Source organism: Podarcis filfolensis (assembly GCF_964270895.1).
Source record: "Podarcis filfolensis genome assembly, chromosome: 8".
Lineage (NCBI taxonomy): Eukaryota > Metazoa > Chordata > Lepidosauria > Squamata > Lacertidae > Podarcis > Podarcis filfolensis.
The window spans coordinates 14,741,698-14,766,008 of record NC_139611.1 but is presented as its reverse complement, the minus strand read 5'-3'; the positions used below and the strand labels follow the sequence as shown (position 1 = coordinate 14,766,008).

At 43.8% G+C, this 24,311-nt stretch overlaps 1 protein-coding gene across 1 annotated transcript in view; it reads right to left on the bottom strand.

The window, feature by feature from the left end:
* LOC310769424 (uncharacterized protein) overlaps positions 1–24,311 on the bottom strand; it is a 291,952-nt gene that overhangs the window by 74,637 nt on the left and 193,004 nt on the right. The gene's annotated exons all lie outside the window — the stretch shown is intronic.

Genomic DNA, 24,311 nt, shown 5'->3' with positions numbered 1-24,311 from the left:
CAGAAAATGCACTTTCGGTTGCTTCCCATGAAGCAGAAAGTACGGTGTGTCTCCCACACTTGAATTGAACACCCTGTTCTGCAGAAAACATGCTGTCTTATAACTCTCAGCCCAAAAGCGCTGTGGCAAACCCGAGTCTGCCAACATAGCATTCGCTGATTCCTGTGGTGTGCGAAATTTTCTCTCTGCAACCCCATTCTGTTGCGGAGAGTGGGGGGCCATCAGTCAGTGACTGATACCCTTCTGCCTGAAAAACGATTGCAGCGAAGAACCTGTGAACTCCCCCCCCCATCAGATTGAAAGGAAATCACCCTGGTAGAGAACTGTAGCTCTACCGCTGTGATCCAATCCCTGATCAGTGCAGCTGCCTCTGATTTCTGTCTAAGCGAGAAAACCCAAGAATGTTTCGAAAAATCGTCAATCAGAACTAGAACCCATTTAGACCCAGCTAAAGAAGGTGTCGGCATGGGGCCTGACAAATCTGCATGCACAAGTTCAAAGGGTTTACTGGTTCTCCTCTCTGACCTGGGGTATGTGCATGTTGTGACCTTCGATTGCTTACAGGCTTGACAATCTAGGTATCTGTCACATGCCTTGAACCTACATCCAATTGTGTTGCCTGTGGCTTTCCTCACATATGACCACCCAACATGCCCAAATCTCCTGTGCCATAAGTGTATACAATCATGGTGTGGTGGGACATTAGCACACTGCCCTTGGGCATCTTCAATGGACTCTCCACTAGCCCCATTTTCCACCAGCCCCATTTTCCCACCAGTCCCATTTTCAATGGGCATCTCCACCAGAAAGAGCCTGTCTTTTCTCTCGACACTGTAGATCTTCTTCCCATCCCTGTAGAAGGAACACAAATTGCTAGAGAACAGAACATCGAACCCAGCAGCCATGAGAGCTGGCACACTTAAAAGAGAGTGGGCAAGCTCGGGGACCACATAAGCTTGCACCCAATGATCTATAAAAGAACAATAAAGAAACCCAGATTCAGTCAGTTGTCTTTGAGACCCATCTGCTAAGGTAACATAACGTTCAGTTTCAACTGTCTTGCAGTTCCTCAGGAGCTCCCGAGATTTCACGAGGCAATGAGATGCGCCTGAGTCGAGAATAAGAGATAAAGCGTGTCTCTGGCTGTTTTCCAAAGATGCCATGGCGTTGCTTGCACTCCCATCGGTTGCCATGGCCACAGCCTCCCCCCGACTGAGGCTTTTGCCTTTTCTCAGAGACACCATCGCAGCTGTGAGGTGATAAGACGCCTTGTCTTTGTTTTCCTCCTGGCCTGCTGCTTTCCCACGTCTTTCCTGGGAACTGGCCTCGGGAACCTGCTTTGTTGACATTCCATGCCAGCCGGTGTCCTTGGCAGCCTGGGCCTCTAGCGGATAATTGTGGACCAGATGTGTGTTGCTACCACACCGATAGCAGCTCTTGGAAACAAAGGCTCTTACACAGTCCTCGCCACTCCTGGCTGCTGCCCCCCACTCCTTCTTGGGGTGCAGCCTGTGCCCTCTTTTCACAGCCCTCTGCCGCTTTGATTCTTCGTCAATCAAGCGTCCACTAATATATTCGATCGTAAGATCCTGCGGTGGCATCGTTTCCATCGTGAGAACCAAGTTCTCATAACTCCTGTCCAAAGAGCTTAAAAGCGTGTAAGCCTTAAGTTCGTCTGGGAAGGGCACATTGAGCTGACGCAGCTTACTGAAGATAGTCAGCACCTGAGCAATGTGATCCCTTATCGGTTCCCCTGGGGACAGCCTCTTCTCAAACAGAGAACGTATCACATGGATCTTTGCCCCAGCTGTGGTCCTCTGATGTACTCTAGTCAGAGCAGACCAAATCTGATGACAGGTACATAAGCCATCAATATGAGGGAGCTGTGACGCTTCGATTGCCATCACCACATGGGACACTGCTTTCTTGTCTTTCTTTGCCGCCGCTGAGGCCCTCTCCGCCTCTGCGGGTGTTGCATTGGGCTGGGCCTGGACTGGATCGGCCTGCGTGCATTCCCACAGCTGCTTTCCCTCCAGCCAATAAAACATGCGCTTACTGCAGTCCTCCTAATTGGCCCCATTCAGTCTTTCAAAGGGGATATTGAAGCTCTCATGGCCCTGCTGTGCAGCAGCCATCTTCCTCCCCCCGGGGCTTCAGCGTACTCACAAGTTTGCCAACAAGCTGGACCTCTGAAGCAGCCGCCCTTCTTGGCCTTTGGCACCGCTCTCCAGCATCTCCCACTGCCCTTCCTGGCAGGAGATCACAGCAACTCAACGCTGGCAGTCTTCTCCCTTCTCACACTTGTCAGGAAACGCGGAACTTCCATAACCTTTGGGGAAATAAATCCCGCGTCAAGTCAGGCTTCCCTGCGTGCCTCTGCTTGGGAGCTGACCTGGCAGGAGAGCAGAGTAGCAGCGGTCCTGCGTCCATGTGAGATGAGGGATAAATGAGGTCCAGAGACAGTTCGGTTCTTATCTCTAGAAGCGTTTATTTACAAAGCAATAAAACCATCAGAACTTTCCGACATCTCTCCGTGCTTTCTCCAAAAGCACACACGCAGCCTCTGAGGCTTGAGCTGTGTCTCAGTCAGAAGCGAAAGCAAGTCTGAATGCAGACACACACTGTGACGCACTTCTCTGCGTCAAGCTCCTCCCACATACAGGACACCACGGAGTTTTAACCCTGTCAGTTCCAAACTCCACATAAATTCATTCAAAATACTGTCGTATTTATCCAAGCAGTCTATGTTTGTAAGCAGTCCGTTCACAGGTTGCAAGTGTTACCATATTATCAATCCATCAATTAAAGGAGATCATCTCTTTACTCTTCCAGTTAATCAATATCAGCCTCTCAGCTACCATTAGAGTGTGTACAATCCATTTCTGTTGTCCAGTTGTTAACTTCCATATAGTAGGCATATAGTTAAAAAAAGTTTCATGTTTTATTGTATATTATTTTATCCTGCAAGCTGCTGAGCGTGGCTGGCACGACCCAGTCAGATGGGTGTGGTATAATTAATAAAACTATTATTATTATTTATTTATTATTGAATAGGACATCCCTTTTTTCATCAGAGAAGTGTTGGAGGGTTTGAGAATGAAATATACTCTTGAGTCGAGAGTGGATTTCATGCTCTTTATTCAGCTCATAGTGGTGAGGACGAATGGATGTTCCCTCAAAGTATCTGCTTTATATACATTATTTACACAATGGGCTGCATGTGATTGGCTAATTGACTCCTGCCTTACTCCTAGTTTACACCTAGTTTACTCCTCCTTTACACCTAGCTTACTCCTAGTTTACACCTACTTTACACCTAGTTTACTCATAGTTTACACCTACTTTACTCCTACTTCACACCTAGTCTACTCCTACATTACACCTGGTTTACTCCTGGTTTACACCTAGTTTACACCTAGTTTACTCCTAGTTTACACCTACTTTACTCCTAGTTTACTCCTAGTTTACACCTACTTTACTCCTACTTTATGTGTGCATTTATTTAAAATGCATCTCTGGGGTACTCTGGGGCATAGGAATTTGTTCAGTTTTTTCTTACACCACATGGTCTGAGGGACGGTGCACAGGCGGTGGACAACCTCTCAGGGGAGCAATAGCGATTTTTTCAAAAAAATCTTTTTCTCCCGGTTAAGTTGTCGAGGGTTGATTTCCTGTCCTGTGATAAAAAGCCTTCTGTTTCAACCGCCAAACCTCTCAGAGGACCATTTGCAACCGTTTGGCACCATTTTTGAGTGAATTGCCGAAAGTCAGATTTTTGATGAAATCTTTTTCTACGGATGAAGTTGTCGAGGGCTGATTTCCTGTCCTGCGATAAAAAGGCTTCTGTTTCCCCCGCCAAACCTCTCAGGTGAGCATTTGCAACCGTTTGGCACTATTGCCGAAAGTGTGAATTGCCGAAAGTCAGATTTTTGCTGAAATTGTGACCACGCCCTAATATAAATTAGTCTACTAGGTTTTGTATAAATTCATTCGAAATACTGTCGTATTTATCCTAGCAGTCTATGTTTGTAAGCAGTCCGTTCGCAGGTTGCAAGTGTTACCATATTATCAATCCACCGATTAAAGGAGATCATCTCTTTACTCTTCCAGTTTATCAATATCAGCCTCTCAGCTACCATTAGAGTGTGTACAATCCATTTCTGTTGTCCAGTTGTTAACTTCCATATAGTAGGCATATAGTTAAAAAAAGTTTCATGTTTTATTGTATATTATTTTATCCTGCAAGCTGCTGAGCGTGGCTGGCACGACCCAGTCAGATGTTTGGGGTATAAATAATAAAACTATTATTATTATTTATTTATTATTGAATCGGACATCCCTTTTTTCATCAGAGCAGTGTTGGAGGGTTTGAGAATGAAATATACTCTGAGTCGAGAGTGGATTTCATGCTCTTTATTCAGCTCATAGTGGGGAGGACGAATGGATGTTCCCTCAAAGTATCTGCTTTATATACATTATTTACACAATGGGCTGCATGTGATTGGCTAATTTACTCCTGCCTTACTCCTAGTTTACACCTAGTATACACCTAGTTTACTCCTAGATTACACCTACTTAAAACCCTTCTGTAGTTTACTCATAGTTTACTCCTAGTTTACACCTACTTTACTCCTAGTTTACACCTACTTTACACCTAGTTTACTCCTAGTTTACACCTACTTTACTCCTACTTTATGTTAGGATATTTCCGTTCCACCTTAAAAGGGAGCAGGATGTTTGTATAACAGCCTGCATAATTTCCTGTCTCACAGGATGTTTATGTTGTAAGTTCCTTTCGTTTTCTGCTGTTTTGCCTGAGCAGTCGGAGCAGACGGTCATGTTTTCTTTGTTCTGACCAACGCTGAATAAAACTGTAAATATGCATGTTCTGCTCTCATGCTGTGCAACTTCTTGCTGTGTGAATTCTGCTGTTAGAGTGTGCACTAAGCCTGAGGCTTAGTGTCGCTAAATTGCTGGTACTGCGTGACTATGGGAGGTCGATGGATCATCCGGCACCGAGCTAAATTGCTGGTACTGCGTGACTACGGGAGGTCGATGGATCATCCGGCACCAAGCTTGGGGGCTCAGATGGACTTTATCTCCCTGGCAGTATCCCAACAACAGGTTTCGGGCCCAGATTCACGGCACTTGCAGGAGAGTAAGACAGCGACAGACTGCTGAAAGGTATGTGCTGGAAAAGTGAAAGCAGAGGCTATTCTGGATGCCGCGGAAAGGCCTTTGATGTCCGGCAAAGGTAATTGGCCTGGGAGCCGAGCCAGAGGCATCGTGATTTATGAGCTGCCGAGATAAGAAGTCTTTGAAGGCATAACGGCTCACGTAAAAAGCTGGAATGGAGTTTTTCCAAGCTTCGGAGGCCACTGAGTGCCCTAAGTTAAATCGGCACAATTATCAGACCTGGGCAAAATGGTGTGAGAGTTTGCTGTGTCAGTTTGGAGTCTGGCATACTATATCAGAAGCCACTCCAGTTCCTCAGACAGAGAAATGGCAGGCCCAGGATTCGAGGGCCATTGATATTATAGTCTTATCCGTCTCTCTGGAGGAAATAAAGACACTTGCTGGAAATCTCACGGCACGTGACATGTGGGATGCTTTGAAAAAGGCCCACCAGCCAATCACCCCAGCCCAGGGTTTGAATGCATCGGAGGTCCTGGCTGTTTCCCAGAATGCTAGTGAATGCAGGGATGCTGAGGGCACCGATTGCAAGCTGCAGGGGGAGCAGACTGCCACGTCATCCCAGGCAGCATTCCAGCCTCCAGGGGGAGCCAAGGAGTCGGCAGCTGAGAGCTCTGTTTCTCGTGAGAACCAAGGTCAGAGCCTATGCAGAGGCCGGAAGGCCAGATGTAAACAAATGAAAAAGCCTGCAGATGGCCAGGAGCGGGGGGGCAAGTTGCAAAAGCCCACGCCAGTGGAAAACAAGGCTATGTTTGCTGGCACAGCTCCACCAAAGGCTAAAGGCACGTCTGATGGCCAGGAGCAGGGGGGCAAGTTGCAAAAGCCCACGCCAGTGGAAAACAAGGCTATGTTTGCTGGCACAGCTCCACCAAAGGCTAAAGGCACGTCTGATGGCCAGGAGCAGGGGGGCAAGTTGCAAAAGCCCTCGCCAGTGGAAAACAAGGCTATGTTTGCTGGCACAGCTTCACCAAAGGCTAAAGGCAAGCTGCAAAAGCCCACGCTGGTGGGAAACAAGGCCAAGGCCAGGTTTGTTATTGACTCTGGGGCCACGCGCTATCTCACCAAAGACCGCCATCTGTTTATCTCCTTCACACCTCAAGATGGAGAGGTCCAGCTGGCTGATGGAAGGACTTTGCAAGCTGCAGGAGTTGGGACTGTGAAACTTGCAAGTCTGAATACTACCATCAAAGATGTACTTTTTGTTCCAGGAGCTGCGGACAATTTGATTAGTGTACCACAGCTGACTGGGCGTGGTTTTGAGGTTTCCTTCAAGAGGACTGTCTGTGTCATCAGAAAAGGCAAAGAGGACATTTTGCATGCAAAGTTGATGGATGGTTTGTTCTGTCTAACTTATGATGACAATGCTGTTATGTCTAATGCTGATTCTTGTTGTGTTGCACAAACTAACAAGGTTCTTCATGCAGGATGCATTCACGATGCACATCGCAGATTTTGTCACCTCTCTTGGCAAGCGCTAGCCAAGATGCCTGAGTTGGTTGAAGGTTTGGACATCAAACCTTGTAAGTTTCACATGAAATGTGTATCTTGTGCAGAGAACAAGGTGAAGGTTGCTCCAAAAGGCAAGGAGTCTAGCAGGCAGGCTTCCAAACTCTACCAGCTAGTTCACGCAGACCTGGTAGGTCCTCTAGCACCCTCTTTGGGAGGAGCAAGGTACTTCATGGTTCTAATTGATTCTTTTTCCAGGTACATTCATGTGTTTATGCTCGAGCAGAAATCGCAAGCATTTCCTAGGTTCAAGGCATTCTGTGCTTGGTTGGAGAATGCTCACGGTAAACGTATTGGTTGTCTGTTTACTGATCGAGGCGGGGAATTCACTTCTCAGCAGTTTGAAGCTTTCCTGACTGAGAAGGGAATCCAGCATGACTTGTCAACGCCTAGATCGCCATGGATGAATGGGCTTGCGGAGAGAGCAAATCAAACGTTGCTGCAAGGGATAAAAACCTTGTTGCATGATGCCAATCTCCCTGAGAAGTTTTGGGGGCAGGCTTTGGCGAATTTTGTTTATTCTTTTAACAGGAGACTGTCATCACCTATTGGCTGCACTCCCTATGAGAAGATGTTTGGTAAGAAACCTAATGTCAAGCACTTGAGAATCTTTGGTTCTGACATGTGGGTGCACACCCCACAAAGCAACAAGCTTGGGAAGCGTGGGGCACATGGTTTGTTCATGGGGTACGAAAAAGGTGCATACAGGGTATGGATGACTAACTCTAAATCCATTAAGTTCACAAGGAGTGTTGAGTACAATCCTAAGTGGGGGGAAAATGTGGGAATTTTCCAGAGTTACCCAGAGGAGGATGAAGGTGATGTGAAGAAAGCAGATCATGCTGAGAAAGCTGAGGAAACTGAGGATGATGATGATGATGATGATCAGAGTTCGGATTCCAGTTCAGTGGGCGGCGCTGCTGCTGCTGTCAGTGACAGTGATGACACAGCAGACTACAAGAGCGCAAAGGCCTCAGTCAGACCATCTGATGAGTCTGACAATGAACTGGAAGAACCACTGTTCACCATTGGTCACTTTTCTCCTAAGAAGGAGGAGATGAGTCCAGAAGACTTGCGTCTGGTTCGCAGGTCTGAAAGGGCGACCAAAGGCAAACCTCCAAAGAGATTTGCTGATGAGTTTGCTAAGACGGCAACTGCTGTTCTTAGTAGCTCAGAGAAGGTGTGGGAACCTTCAAGCTTCAAAGAGGTTCAGGAGTTAACCTCTAAAGATGCTGAGCCTTGGCTTAATGCCATGAAGGCTGAAGTTGATTCCTTGAACAGGAACCAAACTTGGGAGCTGGTACCGGTAGTCCCAGGGATGAGACTGGTTGGCAGCAAATGGGTCTTCAAGGCCAAGACAGACCAGAATGGCAAGGTTGTTAGACACAAAGCCAGATTGGTTGCCAGAGGTTTTTCACAGGTACCAGGGCAGGATTACCACGAGACCTACTCACCCACGGTCAAATATGAGAGCATTCGGCTGATGCTCAAGATCGCTGCGGAGGAGAAACTGCATGTTTCCCATCATGACATAAATACAGCTTTTTTGTACGGGATTTTGGGGGAGGAGCTGTACATGCTTCCACCTGACGGGATGCAGATACAGAAGGGAATGGTCTGTAAACTGCGGAAATCCTTATATGGTCTCAAGCAGAGTGCCAGGTGTTGGAACACAAAACTCACTGAAACGTTGCTTTCTCTAGGTTTTCACCGGGGCAAAGCTGATCCGTGTGTGTTTGTCAAGGAGGAGGGGCAAAACAAACTGTATTGTTTATGTTTTGTTGATGATCTTCTGATGTTTTGGAAGAATCAGGCTTTTTACCAAAGCACCCTAGCTCAGCTGAAAGAGCACTTTGACATGAAGGATCTTGGTGAGGTATCCAACTATCTTTCTCTGCAGGTGGAGAGGGACCAAGCAGGTAATTTTCTGGTACACCAAACACAGAAAATTGCTGATGTATTAACCAGGTTGAATTTGGTTGATGCAAACCCAGCAGACACACCGATGGTGACAGGTTACCAGGTAGATAGTACTGCTGAAGCGTTTTCTGACACAACGCTGTACAGATGCATTCTAGGCAAGTTGTATTTCATTGCTAGATGCTCGAGACCTGACATTGCTGTAAGCACTAACCTGCTGAGCAGACATGCTAACACTCCTACTGTTCAGGATTGGAAAGCTCTGAAGCGCATAGCCCGGTATTTGAAAGGGACTATGCACTACAGGCTGAGGTTCACCAGTCAGAGGACTGGAGGTCTTGAAATCTTTGCAGATGCAAGTTTTGGAAGTGACACCACGGATGGTACAAGCACTTCTGGAGTATGCTACATGTACAACCACTGCCTGTTTGACTGGTTGTGCAAAAAGCAGACAACAGTTAGCCTAAGTTCCTGTGAAGCAGAACTCAAGGCTCTGTCATTTTCACTCATGGATTGTGAATGGTTGATGCAACTGTTTAAGGACATTGGGGTTTCTGTGAAATGTCCTATACAAGTGTATCAAGACAATAGATCTTGTTTGGCTTTGCTGAACTCAGAGAGTTGCAAGCAAAAAACCAAGTACTTGCAGATTAAGCTACATCGTGCAAGAGAGTGTATTCAGAAAGGACTCATTAAGGTGTCCTACATGCCAGGAAATGAAATTCCTGCTGATCTGTTGTCTAAGGTTGTTAACAGAGAACAACTGAAGGTTTACGCACAAAGGTTGCAATTGGGTTGAACCACAGGTACTACAGGTTACAAGGAAAGGGGGAGGATGTTAGGATATTTCCGTTCCACCTTAAAAGGGAGCAGGATGTTTGTATAACAGCCTGCGTAATTTCCTGTCTCACAGGATGTTTATGTTGTGAGTTCCTTTCGTTTTCTGCTGTTTTGCCTGAGCAGTCGGAGCAGACGGTCATGTTTTCTTTGTTCTGACCAACGCTGAATAAAACTGTAAATATGCATGTTCTGCTCTCATGCTGTGCAACTTCTTGCTGTGTGAATTCTGCTGTTAGAGTGTGCACTAAGCCTGAGGCTTAGTGTCGCTAAATTGCTGGTACTGCGTGACTACGGGAGGTCGATGGATCATCCGGCACCGAGCTTGGGGGCTCAGATGGACTTTATCTCCCTGGCAGTATCCCAACAATTTACACAATGGGCTGCATGTGATTGGCTAATTTACTCCTGCCTTACTCCTAGTTTACACCTAGTATACACCTAGTTTACTCCTAGATTACACCTACTAAAAACCATTCTGTAGTTTACTCATAGTTTACTCTAGTTTAAACCTACTTTACTCCTAGTTTACACCTACGTTACACCTAGTTTACTCCTAGTTTACACCTACTTTACTCCTACTTTACTCCTACTTTATGTGTGCATTTATTTAAAATGCATCTCTGGATTACTTGTGGGGCATAGGAATTTGTTCATTTTTTTCATACACCACATGGTCTGAGGGACGGTGCACAGGCGGTGGACAACATCTCAGGGGAGCATTAGCGATTTTTTAAAAATAATCTTTTTCTCCCGGTTAAGTTGTCGAGGGCTGATTTCCTGTCCTGTGATAAAAATCTTCTGTTTCGACCACCAAACCTCTCAGGGGACCATTTGCAACCGTTTGGCACCATTTTTGAGTGAATTGCCAAAAGTCAGATTTTTGATGAAATCTTTTTCTACGGATGAAGTTGTCGAGGGCTGATTTCCTGTCCTGTGATAAAAAGCCTTCTGTTTCGACCGCCAAACCTCTCAGGGGACCATTTGCAACCATTGGGCACAATTTTTGAGTGAATTGCCAAAAGTCAGATTTTTTCTGAAATTGTGACCCTGGGTTTAGGGGTTTCTTGAAAAACATCTTCTTCCACCGATTAAGCTGTCGAGGGCTGATTTCTTGTTCTGTGATAAAAAGCCTTCTGTTTCGACCGCCAAACCTTTCAGGGGAGCATTTGCAACCGTTGGGCACCATTTTTGAGTGAATTGCAAAAAGTCAGATTTTTTTCTGAAATTGTGACCCCGGGTCTTAGGGATTTCTTGAAAAAAATCTTCTTCCGCCGGTTAGGTGTCGAGGTCTGATTTCTAGTCCTGTGATAAAAAGCCTTCTGTTTCGACCGCCAAACTTTTCAGGGGAGCATTTGCAACAGTTGGGCACCATTTTTGAGTGAATTGCCGAAAGTCACATTTTTTCTGAAATTGTGCCACCGGGGCTTAGCGATTTTTTCAAAAAACTATTTTTCTGCCGGTTAAGTTGTCGAGGTCTGATTTCTTGTCCTGTGATAAAAAGCCTTCTGTTTCGACCGCCAAACCTTTCAGGGGAGCATTTGCAACCGTTGGGCACCATTTTTGAGTGAATTGCCAAAAGTCACATTTTTTCTGAAATTGTGACCCAGGGGCTTAGCGAATTTTTAAAAAACTATTTTTCTGCCGGTTAAGTTGTCAAGGTCTGATTTCTTTTCCTGTGATAAACAGCCTTCTGTTTCGACCGCCAAACTTTTCAGGGGAGCATTTGCAACAGTTGGGCACCATTTTTGAGTGAATTGCCGAAAGTCACATTTTTTCTGAAATTGTGCCACCGGGGCTTAGCGATTTTTTCAAAAAACTATTTTTCTGCCGGTTAAGTTGTCGAGGTCTGATTTCTTGTCCTGTGATAAAAAGCCTTCTGTTTCGACCGCCAAACCTTTCAGGGGAGCATTTGCAACCGTTGGGCACTATTTTTGAGTGAATTGCCGAAAGTCACATTTTTCTGAAATTGTGACCTCGGGGCTTAGGATTTTTTTCAAAAAATCTTCTTCCGCCGGTTAAGTTGTCGAGGTCTGATTTCGTGTCCTGTGATAAAAAGCCTTCTGTTTCGACCGCCAAATCGTTCAGGGGAGCATTTGCAACCGTTGGGCACCATTTTTGAGTGAATTGCGGAATGTCACATTTTTTCTGAAATTGTGACCCCGGGGCTTAGGGATTTTTTCAAAAAAATCTTCTTCCGCAGGTTAAGTTGTCGAGGTCTGATTTCTTGTCCTGTGGTAAAAAGCCTTCTGTTTCGACCGCCAAACCTTTGAGGGAGAATTTGCAACCGCTGGGTACCATTTTTGAGTTAATTGCCAAAAGTCACATTTTTTCTGAAATTGTGACCCCGGGGCTTAGGGATTTTTTCAAAAAACTATTTTTCTGCCGGTTAAGTTGTCAAGGTCTGCTTTCTTTTCCTGTGAGAAAAAGCCTTCTGTTTCGACCGCCAAACTTTTCAGGGGAGCATTTGCAACCGTTCGGCACCATTTTTGAGTGAATTGGCAAAAGTCACATTTTTTCTGAAATTGTGACCCAGGGGCTTAGCGAATTTTTAAAAAACTATTTTTCTGCCGGTTAAGTTGTCGAGGTCTGATTTCTTGTCTTGTGATAAAAAGCCTTCTGTTTCGACCGCCAAACCTTTCAGGGGAGCATTTGCAACCGTTGGGCACCATTTTTGAGTGAATTGCCGAAAGTCACATTTTTTTCTGAAATTGTGACCCCGGGGGTTAGGGATTTTTTCAAAAAACTATTTTTCTGCCGGTTAAGTTGTCGAGGTCTGATTTCTTCTCTTGTGATAAAAATCCTTCTCTTTTGACCGCCAAAGCTTTGAGGCGAGCATTTGCAACCGCTGGGTACCATTTTTGAGTGAATTGCCGAAAGTCACATTTTTTCTGAAATTGTGACTCCGGGGCTTAGGATTTTTTCAAAAAAATCTTCTTCCGCAGGTTAAGTTGTCGAGGTCTGATTTCTTGTCCTGTGGTAAAAAGCCTTCTGTTTCGACCGCCAAACCTTTGAGGGAGAATTTGCAACCGCTGGGTACCATTTTTGAGTTAATTGCCAAAAGTCACATTTTTTCTGAAATTGTGACCCCGGGGCTTAGGGATTTTTTCAAAAAACTATTTTTCTGCCGGTTAAGTTGTCAAGGTCTGCTTTCTTTTCCTGTGAGAAAAAGCCTTCTGTTTCGACCGCCAAACTTTTCAGGGGAGCATTTGCAACCGTTCGGCACCATTTTTGAGTGAATTGGCAAAAGTCACATTTTTTCTGAAATTGTGACCCAGGGGCTTAGCGAATTTTTAAAAAACTATTTTTCTGCCGGTTAAGTTGTCGAGGTCTGATTTCTTGTCTTGTGATAAAAAGCCTTCTGTTTCGACCGCCAAACCTTTGAGGGGAGCATTTGCAACCGTTGGGCACCATTTTTGAGTGAATTGCCGAAAGTCACATTTTTTTCTGAAATTGTGACCCCGGGGGTTAGGGATTTTTTCAAAAAACTATTTTTCTGCCGGTTAAGTTGTCGAGGTCTGATTTCTTCTCTTGTGATAAAAATCCTTCTCTTTTGACCGCCAAAGCTTTGAGGCGAGCATTTGCAACCGCTGGGTACCATTTTTGAGTGAATTGCCGAAAGTCACATTTTTTCTGAAATTGTGACCCCGGGGCTTAGGATTTTTTTCAAAAAAATCTTCTTCCGCCGGTTAAGTTGTCAAGGTCTGATTTCTTGAACTGTGATAAAAAGCCTTCTGTTTCGACCACCAAACCTTTAAGGGGAGCATTTGCAACCGTTGGGCACCATTTCTGAGTGAATTGCCAAAAGTCACATTTTTTCTGAAATTGTTACCCCGGGCTTAGGATTTTTTTCAAAAAATCTTCTTCCGCCGGTTAAGTTGTCGAGGTCTGATTTCTTGTCCTGTGATAAAAAGCCTTCTGTTTCGACCGCCAAACTTTTGAGGGGAGCATTTGCAACCGTTGGGCACCATTTTTGAGTGAATTGCCGAAAGTCACATTTTTTCTGAAATTGTGACCCCGGGGGTTAGGGATTTTTTCAAAAAACTATTTTTCTGCCGGTTAAGTTGTCAAGGTCTGATTTCTTGTCGTGTGATAAAAAGCCTTCTGTTTCGACCGCCAAACCTTTGAGGAGAGCATTTGCAACCGCTGGGTACCATTTTTGAGTGAATTGCCAAAAGTCACATTTTTCTGAAATTGTGACCCCGGGGCTTAGGGATTTTTTCAAAAAACTATTTTTCTGCCGGTTAAGTTGTCAAGGTCTGATTTCTTGTCCTGTGATAAAAAGCCTTCTGTTTCGACCGCCAAACCGTTCAGGGGAGCATTTGCAACCGTTGGGCACTATTTTTGAGTGAATTGCCGAAAGTCACATTTTTCTGAAATTGTGACCTCGGGGCTTAGGATTTTTTTCAAAAAATCTTCTTCCGCCGGTTAAGTTGTCGAGGTCTGATTTCGTGTCCTGTGATAAAAAGCCTTCTGTTCCGACCGCCAAATCGTTCAGGGGAGCATTTGCAACCGTTGGGCACCATTTTTGAGTGAATTGCCAAAAGTCACATTTTTTCTGAAATTGTGACCCCGGGGCTTAGGGATTTTTTCAAAAAACTATTTTTCTGCCGGTTAAGTTGTCAAGGTCTGATTTCTTGTCCTGTGATAAAAAGCCTTCTGTTTCGACCGCCAAACGTTTCAGGGGAGCATTTGCAACCGTTGGGCACCATTTTTGAGTGAATTGCCAAAAGTCACATTTTTTCTGAAATTGTGACCCCGGGGCTTAGGGATTTTTTCAAAAAACTATTTTTCTGCCGGTTAAGTTGTCAAAGTCTGCTTTCTTTTCCTGTGAGAAAAAGCCTTCTGTTTCGACCGCCAAACTTTTCAGGGGAGCATTTGCAACCGTTCGGCACCATTTTTGAGTGAATTGCCAAAAGTCACATTTTTTCTGAAATTGTGACCCAGGGGCTTAGAGAATTTTTAAAAAACTATTTTTCTGCCGGTTAAGTTGTCAAGGTCTGATTTCTTGTCCTGTGATAAAAAGCCTTCTGTTTCGACCGCCAAACCTTTGAGGGGAGCATTTGCAACCGCTGGGTACCATGTTTGAGTGAATTGCCAAAAGTCACATTTTTTCTGAAATTGTGACCCCGGGGCTTAAAATTTTTTTCAAAAAATCTTCCGCCGGTTAAGTTGTCGAGGTCTGATTTCTTGTCCTGTGATAAAAAGCCTTCTGTTTCAACTGCCTAACCGTTCAGGGGAGCATTTGCAACCGTTGGGCACTATTTTTGAGTGAATTGCCGAAAGTCACATTTTCTCTGAAACTGTGACCCCAGGGCTTAGCGATTTTTTCAAAAAACTATTTTTCTGCCGGTTAAGTGGTCGAGGTCTGATTTCTTGTCTTGTGATAAAAAGCCTTCTCTTTTGACCGCCAAACCTTTGAGGCGAGCATTTGCAACCGCTGGGTACCATTTTGGAGTGAATTGCCAAAAGTCAATTTTTTTCTGAAATTGTGACCCCGGGGCTTAGGATTTTTTTCAAAAAAATCTTCTTCCGCCGGTTAAGTTGTCGAGGTCTGATTTCTTGAACTGTGATAAAACCGCCAAACCTTTGAGGGGAGCATTTGCAACCGTTGGGCACCGTTTCTGAGTGAATTGCCAAAAGTCACATTTTTTCTGAAATTGTGACCCCGGGGGTTAGGGATTTTTTCAAAAAACTATTTTTCTGCCGGTTAAGTTGTCAAGGTCTGATTTCTTGTCGTGTGATAAAAAGCCTTCTGTTTCGACCACCAAACCTTTGAGGAGAGCATTTCCAACCGTTGGGCACCATTTTTGAGTGAATTGCCAAAAGTCACATTTTTTCTGAAATTGTGACCCCGGGCTTAGGAAATTTTTCAAAAAATCTTCTTCCGCCGGTTAAGTTGTCGAGGTCTGATTTCTTGTCCTGTGATAAAAAGCCTTCTGTTTCGACCGCCAAACCGTTCAGGGGAGCATTTGCAACCGTTGGGCACCATTTCTGAGTGAATTGCCAAAAGTCACATTTTTTCTGAAATTGTGACCCCGGGCTTAGGATTTTTTTCAAAAAAATCTTCTTCCGCTGGTTAAGTTGTCGAGGTCTGATTTCTTTTCCTCTGATAAAAAGCCTTCTGTTTCGACCGCCAAACCGTTCAGGGGAGCATTTGCAACCGTTGGGCACTATTTTTGAGTGAATTGCCGAAAGTCAAATTTTTCTGAAATTGTGACCCCGGGGCTTAGGATTTTTTTCAAAAAATCTTCTTCCGCCGGTTAAGTTGTCGAGGTCTGATTTCTTGTCCTGTGATAAAAAGCCTTCTGTTTCGACCGCCAAACCGTTCAGAGGAGCATTTGCAACCGTTGGGCACCATTTTTTAGTGAATTGCCGAAAGTCACATTTTTTCTGAAATTGTGACACCGGGGCTTAGCGATTTTTTCAAAAAAATATTTTTCTGCCGGTTAAGTTGTCAAGGTCTGATTTCTTGTCTTGTGATAAAAAGCCTTCTGTTTCGACTGCCAAACCTTTCAGGGGAGCATTTGCAACCGTTGGGCACCATTTTTGAGTGAATTGCCAAAAGTCACATTTTTTCTGAAATTGTGACCCCGGGGCTTAGGGATTTTTTCAAAAAAATCTTCTTCCGCCGGTTAAGTTGTTGAGGTCTGATTTCGTGTCCTGTGCTAAAAAGCCTTCTGTTTCGACCGCCAAACCTTTGATGAGAGCATTTGCAACCGCTGGGTACCATTTTTGAGTTAATTGCCAAAAGTCACATTTTTTCTGAAATTGTGACCCCGGGGCTTAGGGATTTTTTCAAAAAACTATTTTTCTGCCGGTTAAGTTGTCGAGGTCTGATTTCTTTTCCTGTGAGAAAAAGCCTTCTGTTTCGACCGCCAAGCTTTTCAGGGGAGCATTTGCAACCGTTCGGCACCATTTTTGAGTGAATTGCCAAAAGTCACATTTTTTCTGAAATTGTGACCCAGAGGCTTAGCGAATTTTTAAAAAACTATTTTTCTGCCGGTTAAGTTGTCAAGGTCTGATTTCTTGTCTTGTGATAAAAAGCCTTCTGTTTCGACTGCCAAACCTTTCAGGGGAGCATTTGCAACCGTTGGGCACCATTTTTGAGTGAATTGCCAAAAGTCACATTTTTTCTGAAATTGTGACCCCGGGGCTTAGGGATTTTTTTAAAAAAATCTTCTTCCGCCGGTTAAGTTGTCGAGGTCTGATTTCTTGTCCTGTGATAAAAAGCCTACTGTTTCGAACGCCAAACCTTTCAGGGGAGCATTTGCAACCGTTGGGCACCATTTTTGAGTGAATTGCCGAAAGTCACATTTTTTCTGAAATTGTGACCCTGGGCTTAGGATTTTTTTCAAAAAATCTTCTTCCGCCGATTAAGTTGTCGAGGTCTGATTTCTTGTCCTGTGATAAAAAGCCTTCTGTTTCGACCGCCAAACCGTTCAGGGGAGCATTTGCAACCGTTGGGCACTATTTTTGAGTGAATTGCCAAAAGTCACATTTTTCTGAAATTGTGACCCCGGGGCTTAGGATTTTTTTCAAAAAATCTTCTTCCACCGGTTAAGTTGTCGAGGTCTGATTTTTTGTCCTGTGATAAAAAGCCTTCTGTTTCGACCGCCAAACCGTTCAGGGGAGCATTTGCAACCGTTGGGCACCATTTCTGAGTGAATTGCCAAAAGTCACATTTTTTCTGAAATTGTGACCCCGGGCTTAGGATTTTTTTCAAAAAAATCTTCTTCCGCCGGTTAAGTTGTCGAGGTCTGTTTTCTTTTCCTCTGATAAAAAGCCTTCTGTTTCGACCGCCAAACCTTTGAGGGGAGCATTTGCAACCGTTGGGCACCATTTTTGAGTGAATTGCCAAAAGTCACATTTTTTCTTAAATTGTGACCCCGGGGCTTAGGGATTCTTTCAAAAAAATCTTCTTCCGCCGGTTAAGTTGTCGAGGTCTGATTTCTTGTCCTGTGACAAAAAGCCTTCTGTTTCAACTGCCTAACCCTTCAGGGGAGCATTTGCAACCGTTGGGCACTATTTTTGAGTGAATTGCCAAAAGTCACATTTTTTCTGAAATTGTGACCACGGGGCTTAGGATTTTTTTCAAAAAAATCTTCTTCCGCCAGTTAAGTTATCAAGGTCTGATTTCTTGTCCTGTGATAAAAAGCCTTCTGTTTCGACCGCCAAACCTTTCAGGGGAGCATTTGCAACCGTTGGGCACCATTTGTGAGTGAATTGCCAAAAGTCACATTTTTTCTGAAATTGTGACCCCGGGCTTAGGATTTTTTTCAAAAAATCTTCTTCCGCCGGTTAAGTTGTCGAGGTCTGATTTCTTGTCCTGTGATAAAAAGCCTTCTGTTTCGACCGCCAAACCGTTCAGGGGAGCATTTGCAACCGTTGGGCACTATTTTTGAGTGAATTGCCAAAAGTCACATTTTTCTGAAATTGTGACCCCGGGGCTTAGGATTTTTTTCAAAAAATCTTCTTCCACCGGTTAAGTTGTCGAGGTCTGATTTTTTGTCCTGTGATAAAAAGCCTTCTGTTTCGACCGCCAAACCGTTCAGGGGAGCATTTGCAACCGTTGGGCACTATTTTTGAGTGAATTGCCAAAAGTCACATTTTTCTGAAATTGTGACCCCGGGGCTTAGGATTTTTTTCAAAAAATCTTCTTCCACCGGTTAAGTTGTCGAGGTCTGATTTTTTGTCCTGTGATAAAAAGCCTTCTGTTTCGACCGCCAAACCGTTCAGGGGAGCATTTGCAACCGTTGGGCACCATTTCTGAGTGAATTGCCAAAAGTCACATTTTTTCTGAAATTGTGACCCCGGGCTTAGGATTTTTTTCAAAAAAATCTTCTTCCGCCGGTTAAGTTGTCGAGGTCTGATTTCTTTTCCTCTGATAAAAAGCCTTCTGTTTCGACCGCCAAACCTTTGAGGGGAGCATTTGCAACCGTTGGGCACCATTTTTGAGTGAATTGCCAAAAGTCACATTTTTTCTTAAATTGTGACCCCGGGGCTTAGGGATTCTTTCAAAAAAATCTTCTTCCGCCGGTTAAGTTGTCGAGGTCTGATTTCTTGTCCTGTGATAAAAAGCCTTCTGTTTCAACTGCCTAACCCTTCAGGGGAGCATTTGCAACCGTTGGGCACTATTTTTGAGTGAATTGCCAAAAGTCACATTTTTTCTGAAATTGTGACCACGGGGCTTAGGATTTTTTTCAAAAAAATCTTCTTCCGCCAGTTAAGTTATCAAGGTCTGATTTCTTGTCATGTGATAAAAAGCCTTCTGTTTCGACCGCCAAACCTTTCAGGGGAGCATTTGCAACCGTTGGGCACCATTTGTGAGTGAATTGCCAAAAGTCACATTTTTTCTGAAATTGTGACCCCGGGCTTAGGATTTTTTTCAAAAAATCTTCTTCCGCCGGTTAAGTTGTCGAGGTCTGATTTCTTGTCCTGTGATAAAAAGCCTTCTGTTTCGACCGCCAAACCGTTCAGGGGAGCATTTGCAACCGTTGGGCACCATTTTTGAGTGAATTGCCGAAAGTCACATTTTTTCTGAAATTGTGACACCGGGGCTTAGCGATTTTTTCAAAAAACTATTTTTCTGCCGGTTAAGTTGTCAAGGTCTGATTTCTTGTCTTGTGATAAAAAGCCTTCTGTTTCGACCGCCAAACCTTTCAGGGGAGCATTTGCAACCGTTGGGCACCATTTTTGAGTGAATTGCCAAAAGTCACATTTTTTCTGAAATTGTGACCCCGGGGCTTAGGGATTTTTTCAAAAAAATCTTCTTCCGCCGGTTAAGTTGTTGAGGTCTGATTTCTTGTCCTGTGCTAAAAAGCCTTCTGTTTCGATCGCCAAACCTTTGAGGAGAGCATTTGCAACCGCTGGGTACCATTTTTGAGTTAATTGCCAAAAGTCACATTTTTTCTGAAATTGTGACCCCGGGGCTTAGGGATTTTTTCAAAAAAATATTTTTCTGCCGGTTAAGTTGTCAAGGTCTGATTTCTTGTCCTGTGATAAAAAGCCTTCTGTTTCGACCGCCAAACCTTTCAGGGGAGCATTTGCAACCGTTGGGCACAATTTTTGAGTGAATTGCCAAAAGTCACATTTTTTCTGAAATTGTGACCCCGGGGCTTAGGAATTTTTTCAAAAAATCTTCTTCCGCCGGTTAAGTTGTCGAGGTCTGATTTCTTGTCCTGTGATAAAAAGCCTTCTTTTTCGACCGCCAAACTGTTCACGGGAGCATTTGCAACCGTTGGGCACCATTTTTGAGTGAATTGCCGAAAGTCACATTTTTTCTGAAATTGTGACCCCGGGGCTTAGTGATTTTTTCAAAAAACTATTTTTCTGCCGGTTAAGTTGTCAAGGTCTGATTTATTTTCCTTTGATAAAAAGCCTTCTGTTTCGACCGCCAAACCTTTCAGGGGAGCATTTACAACCGTTGGGCACCATTTTTGAGTGAATTGCCAAAAGTTACATTTTTTCTGAAATTGTGACCCCGGGGCTTAGCGATTTTTTAAAAAAAGTTTTTTCTGCCGGTTAAGTTGTCGAGGTCTGATTTCTTGTCTTGTGATAAAAAGCCTTCTGTTTCGACCGCCAAACCTTTGAGGGGAGCATTTGCAACCGCTGGGTAGCATTTTTGAGTGAATTGCCAAAAGTCACATTTTTTTCTAAAATTGTGACCCTGGGGCTTAGGGATTTTTTCAAAAAACAATTTTTCTGCCGGTTAAGTTCTCGATGTCTGATTTCTTCTCCTGTGATAAAAAGCCTTCTGTTTCGACCGCCAATCCTTTGAGGCGAGCATTTACAACCGTTGGGCACCATTTATGAGTGAATTGCCAAAAGTCACATTTTTTCTGAAATTGTGACCCCGGGGCTTAGGGATTTTTTCAAAAAAATCTTCTTCCGCCGGTTAAGTTGTCGAGCTCTGATTTCTTGTCTTGTGTTAAAAAGCCTTCTGTTTCGACCGCCAAACCTTTCAGGGGAGCATTTGCAACCGTTGGGTAGCATTTTTGAGTGAATTGCCAAAAGTCACATTTTTTCTGAAATTGTGACCCCGGGGCTTAGGGATTTTTTCAAAAAACAATTTTTCTGCCGGTTAAGTTGTCAAGGTCTGATTTCTTTTCCTTTGATAAAAAGCCTACTGTTTCGACCGCCAAACCTTTCAGGGGAGCATTTGCAACCGTTGGGCACCATTTTTGAGTGAATTGCCAAAAGTCACATTTTTTCTGAAATTGTGACCCCGGGGCTTAGCGATTTTTTCAAAAAAATCTTCTTCTGCCGGTTAAGTTGTCGAGGTCTGATTTCTTGTCCTGTGATATAAAGCTTTCTGTTTCGACCGCCAAACCTTTCAGGGGAGCATTTGGAACCATTGGGCACCATTTTTGAGTGAATTGCCGAAAGTCACATTTTTTCTGAATTTGTGACCCCAGGGCTTAGCGATTTTTTCAAAAAATCTTCTTCCGCCGGTTAAGTTGTCGAGGTCTGATTTCTTGTCCTGTGATAAAAAGCCTTCTGTTTCGACCGCCAAACCTTTGAGGTGAGCATTTGCAACCGCTGGGTACCATTTTTGAGTGAATTGCCAAAAGTCACATTTTTTCTGAAATTGTGACCCCGGGGCTTAGGAATTTTTTCAAAAAATCTTCTTCCGCCGGTTAAGTTGTCGAGGTCTGATTTCTTGTCCTGTGATAAAAAGCCTTCTTTTTCGACCGCCAAACTGTTCACGGGAGCATTTGCAACCGTTGGGCACCATTTTTGAGTGAATTGCCGAAAGTCACATTTTTTCTGAAATTGTGACCCCGGGGCTTAGGAATTTTTTCAAAAAATCTTCTTCCGCCGGTTAAGTTGTCGAGGTCTGATTTCTTGTCCTGTGATAAAAAGCCTTCTTTTTCGACCGCCAAACTGTTCACGGGAGCATTTGCAACCGTTGGGCACCATTTTTGAGTGAATTGCCGAAAGTCACATTTTTTCTGAAATTGTGACCCCGGGGCTTAGTGATTTTTTCAAAAAACTATTTTTCTGCCGGTTAAGTTGTCAAGGTCTGATTTATTTTCCTTTGATAAAAAGCCTTCTGTTTCGACCGCCAAACCTTTCAGGGGAGCATTTACAACCGTTGGGCACCATTTTTGAGTGAATTGCCAAAAGTTACATTTTTTCTGAAATTGTGACCCCGGGGCTTAGCGATTTTTTAAAAAAAGTTTTTTCTGCCGGTTAAGTTGTCGAGGTCTGATTTCTTGTCTTGTGATAAAAAGCCTTCTGTTTCGACCGCCAAACCTTTGAGGGGAGCATTTGCAACCGTTGGGCACCATTTTTGAGTGAATTGCCGAAAGTCACATTTTTTCTGAAATTGTGACCCCGGGGCTTAGGAATTTTTTCAAAAAATCTTCTTCCGCCGGTTAAGTTGTCGAGGTCTGATTTCTTGTCCTGTGATAAAAAGCCTTCTTTTTCGACCGGCAAACTGTTCACGGGAGCATTTGCAACCGTTGGGCACCATTTTTGAGTGAATTGCCGAAAGTCACATTTTTTCTGAAATTGTGACCCCGGGGCTTAGTGATTTTTTCAAAAAACTATTTTTCTGCCGGTTAAGTTGTCAAGGTCTGATTTATTTTCCTTTGATAAAAAGCCTTCTGTTTCGACCGCCAAACCTTTCAGGGGAGCATTTACAACCGTTGGGCACCATTTTTGAGTGAATTGCCAAAAGTTACATTTTTTCTGAAATTGTGACCCCGGGGCTTAGCGATTTTTTCAAAAAAATCTTCTTCTGCCGGTTAAGTTGTCGAGGTCTGATTTCTTGTCCTGTGATATAAAGCTTTCTGTTTCGACCGCCAAACCTTTCAGGGGAGCATTTGGAACCATTGGGCACCATTTTTGAGTGAATTGCCGAAAGTCACATTTTTTCTGAATTTGTGACCCCAGGGCTTAGCGATTTTTTCAAAAAATCTTCTTCCGCCGGTTAAGTTGTCGAGGTCTGATTTCTTGTCCTGTGATAAAAAGCCTTCTGTTTCGACCGCCAAACCTTTGAGGTGAGCATTTGCAACCGCTGGGTACCATTTTTGAGTGAATTGCCAAAAGTCACATTTTTTCTGAAATTGTGACGCCGGGGCTTAGGAATTTTTTCAAAAAATCTTCTTCCGCCGGTTAAGTTGTCGAGGTCTGATTTCTTGTCCTGTGATAAAAAGCCTTCTTTTTCGACCGCCAAACTGTTCACGGGAGCATTTGCAACCGTTGGGCACCATTTTTGAGTGAATTGCCGAAAGTCACATTTTTTCTGAAATTGTGACCCCGGGGCTTAGGAATTTTTTCAAAAAATCTTCTTCCGCCGGTTAAGTTGTCGAGGTCTGATTTCTTGTCCTGTGATAAAAAGCCTTCTTTTTCGACCGCCAAACTGTTCACGGGAGCATTTGCAACCGTTGGGCACCATTTTTGAGTGAATTGCCGAAAGTCACATTTTTTCTGAAATTGTGACCCCGGGGCTTAGTGATTTTTTCAAAAAACTATTTTTCTGCCGGTTAAGTTGTCAAGGTCTGATTTATTTTCCTTTGATAAAAAGCCTTCTGTTTCGACCGCCAAACCTTTCAGGGGAGCATTTACAACCGTTGGGCACCATTTTTGAGTGAATTGCCAAAAGTTACATTTTTTCTGAAATTGTGACCCCGGGGCTTAGCGATTTTTTAAAAAAAGTTTTTTCTGCCGGTTAAGTTGTCGAGGTCTGATTTCTTGTCTTGTGATAAAAAGCCTTCTGTTTCGACCGCCAAACCTTTGAGGGGGGCATTTGCAACCGCTGGGTAGCATTTTTGAGTGAATTGCCAAAAGTCACATTTTTTTCTAAAATTGTGACCCTGGGGCTTAGGGATTTTTTCAAAAAACAATTTTTCTGCCGGTTAAGTTCTCGATGTCTGATTTCTTCTCCTGTGATAAAAAGCCTTCTGTTTCGACCGCCAATCCTTTGAGGCGAGCATTTACAACCGTTGGGCACCATTTTTGAGTGAATTGCCAAAAGTCACATTTTTTCTGAAATTGTGACCCCGGGGCTTAGGGATTTTTTCAAAAAAATCTTCTTCCGCCGGTTAAGTTGTCGAGCTCTGATTTCTTGTCTTGTGTTAAAAAGCCTTCTGTTTCGACCGCCAAACCTTTCAGGGGAGCATTTGCAACCGTTGGGTAGCATTTTTGAGTGAATTGCCAAAAGTCACATTTTTTCTGAAATTGTGACCCCGGGGCTTAGTGATTTTTTCAAAAAACTATTTTTCTGCCGGTTAAGTTGTCAAGGTCTGATTTATTTTCCTTTGATAAAAAGCCTTCTGTTTCGACCGCCAAACCTTTCAGGGGAGCATTTACAACCGTTGGGCACCATTTTTGAGTGAATTGCCAAAAGTTACATTTTTTCTGAAATTGTGACCCCGGGGCTTAGCGATTTTTTAAAAAAAGTTTTTTCTGCCGGTTAAGTTGTCGAGGTCTGATTTCTTGTCTTGTGATAAAAAGCCTTCTGTTTCGACCGCCAAACCTTTGAGGGGAGCATTTGCAACCGTTGGGCACCATTTTTGAGTGAATTGCCGAAAGTCACATTTTTTCTGAAATTGTGACCCCGGGGCTTAGGAATTTTTTCAAAAAATCTTCTTCCGCCGGTTAAGTTGTCGAGGTCTGATTTCTTGTCCTGTGATAAAAAGCCTTCTTTTTCGACCGCCAAACTGTTCACGGGAGCATTTGCAACCGTTGGGCACCATTTTTGAGTGAATTGCCGAAAGTCACATTTTTTCTGAAATTGTGACCCCGGGGCTTAGTGATTTTTTCAAAAAACTATTTTTCTGCCGGTTAAGTTGTCAAGGTCTGATTTATTTTCCTTTGATAAAAAGCCTTCTGTTTCGACCGCCAAA